This window comes from Tamandua tetradactyla, chromosome 3 (assembly GCF_023851605.1).
Source record: "Tamandua tetradactyla isolate mTamTet1 chromosome 3, mTamTet1.pri, whole genome shotgun sequence".
NCBI lineage: Eukaryota > Metazoa > Chordata > Mammalia > Pilosa > Myrmecophagidae > Tamandua > Tamandua tetradactyla.
Window position 1 is genome coordinate 21,237,580 of NC_135329.1, and position 2,356 is coordinate 21,239,935.

Here is a 2,356-nt window from a genome sequence, read left to right on the forward strand (position 1 = left end):
TCCTCACTTTGCTTCTCCAGAGTAGCTTTCATCTCTTGGCTTCCCGTGGCTCTCTCTAGGTCTGGCTTGTTTAACATCTCATGGCGACTTCTGTTGGATCCAAGCATCTCCAAACATCTGTGTCTCTGTTTTCCAAGTGTTATCATCTGTGTCAGTTCTGCTCTGAAATTTCTGTCACCTCTGTCATTTTTGAGGTTTCTTCAAAATTTTTCCTCTTCTAAAGAATCTAGCAAACAATTGCTTCTCGGCCTTTTGGCTAAGATCATGTGTAGTATCTGTTCTTATCAGTTTAATATCCGATACATTCTCTGTCCGAGGACAATATATTAAATGGATTTTTGGAGCAGGGAGATGGAATAGGAGCTTGCTCCGTCCACTCCACACATTGACCCGGTATTGCAGTACTTCCAGGAATGGTGCACCAAAAAAAAAAAAAAGAATCTAGCAAACTAATGAATACCCATCTGGAATGGGTGGAGTCACATCTCTATCTAATCAAAGGTCACACCCATAACTAGGCATGTCACATCTCCATGGAGATAATCTAATCAAAAGTTTCTGCCCTACAGTATTGAAAAGAAATGGCTGCCTCCACAAGATTGAAACAGGATTAAAACATGGCTTTTCTAGGGTTCATCATACTTTCAAATTGGCACACATCTCTACTTCCCTCCCATTCTCTCCTCCCTGTTGTAGTCTGGCTTCCACTCCCACAGTTCCACAGAAGTAGCTCCTGCTAAGATCCCTAGGGACCTGCTCTTTGTAGAGTTTAAAGGCTCCTCCATAGTTCTCAGTTTACTTGTCACTCTCTGCCACTTTCCAGCCTGAAACACTTACTCCCCATGTCCTTCACAAAACCATTTCCACTTAGATCTTCTGTCTGTCTGACCATTCTGGTCTCTTTTATCAGCATATCCTTTTTGGCCCACCTTCAGATTGCTGTTCTCAGTTCCTTTCTTCCATAAGGCCAAACACTCCGCACCCTCCCTGTGTGATCTCGTTCACCCAATAGCTTCAACTATTGCCTGTACTTGGTGATTCCCATTTCCATCCCAGATTTCTCTCCCTAATGCTCCACCTCAAACTCTACACATCCCAAATTAAAGATGATTTCCTCCCCAAACATATTTCGTCCCCCCATGCCCCTTTGTGAGATTAGTGAGTGGTGTTGCGATGAGTTTCCAAGTTGAAATTCCAGAAGTCACTGGCTCTACTTTGGAAATATCGACCAAGCCTGTTCCCTCTCCACTCCTCACTTGCTTACTCCCTTCACCAGCTCGTATCATCATGTTCTTGAGTTAGGGTAGAGTGTCCTAAATGGCTCTGATCTTCCTGTCCTCTGCTCAGTTTGCAAAATGTTCTTTATAAAACACAGATTTCATCATGTTTTCAAGCAGTTTGAAGCCACTTGCAAAATTCTATTGTCTGTTACAATATATCACACAAACTCCCTAATGTAACCTGCAGGTCCCTTTGCTAACTGCCTCCACCTGGCCTCTCCAGATGACTCTCCTGCTTTCCTTCTTCATCTGCCTGCCCTCTCCCATGCACTCTGTGCTCCAGTCACACCGGGCTTCCAGCAAATCCTGAACATGCCCTGCGTTTCCTGGGTCAGTACTTTTGCTCAGGTCTGACTTTGTGTTTGAAGTGCCCCAGTGCTCCTCTCTGCCAGCAAAATTCTGCTCATCTTTCACATGGTCTAGTATTCTTCATTGAGAAGTATTCCCTGACCCTTGAAGCAGAGTTGACTGCTGCTTCCACCAGGCTCCCACATCACTTTTTGGTGGAGTTAGTAGAGCATTTAGCATATTTTATTATGATTCTATGACCTGCCTCCCTTTTACTGATGATAAGAAGCAGGAAATGTGTTTTGCTCATTTTTGTATTTGGCACATAGATACTTTAATATGTGCCTCCAGAACAAATGGTGTCTTAAGCATGCACTAAGACATAACATTAATTATAATAATGAAAATTATACCAACTAGCACTTACAGAGGTGTACCGTGTTGCCAAGCTTTCAAGCACATATTTAGTCCTCACCTTGACCCTATGGAATAGGGACTAATGGTATTATTGTCCCAATTTGTTAGAAGAGGAAAACGAGGCACAGGAAGGTTAAATAATTTCCCTATATTTCACAGCTTACAAAGATAGGAGTCAGATTGGGTATGACAGTAGTCTGACTCCATCCCCCTACTTCTCCATGCTTAACCACGTCTCAGTCCTATAGCTAAACGTAGATTCTTTCTCCAGAGTTAGATGGGTCCGGAGAGGATCTGGAGGCTGCAGGTAAGGGGCAAGAAATGAAGCCACACCTAGAGAAGCAGAGTTGGAGAGGCTGGGACTCGGGAAA

The 2,356-nt window shown here is 43.5% G+C and overlaps 1 non-coding gene across 1 annotated transcript; it reads left to right on the forward strand.

Moving 5' to 3' along the window:
* The first annotated feature begins 236 nt into the window (after positions 1-236).
* LOC143678614 (U2 spliceosomal RNA) lies at positions 237-427 on the forward strand. Its single transcript, XR_013173393.1, has one exon. It is a non-coding gene; the product is annotated as a U2 spliceosomal RNA (small nuclear RNA).
* Positions 428-2,356: the final 1,929 nt, after the last annotated feature.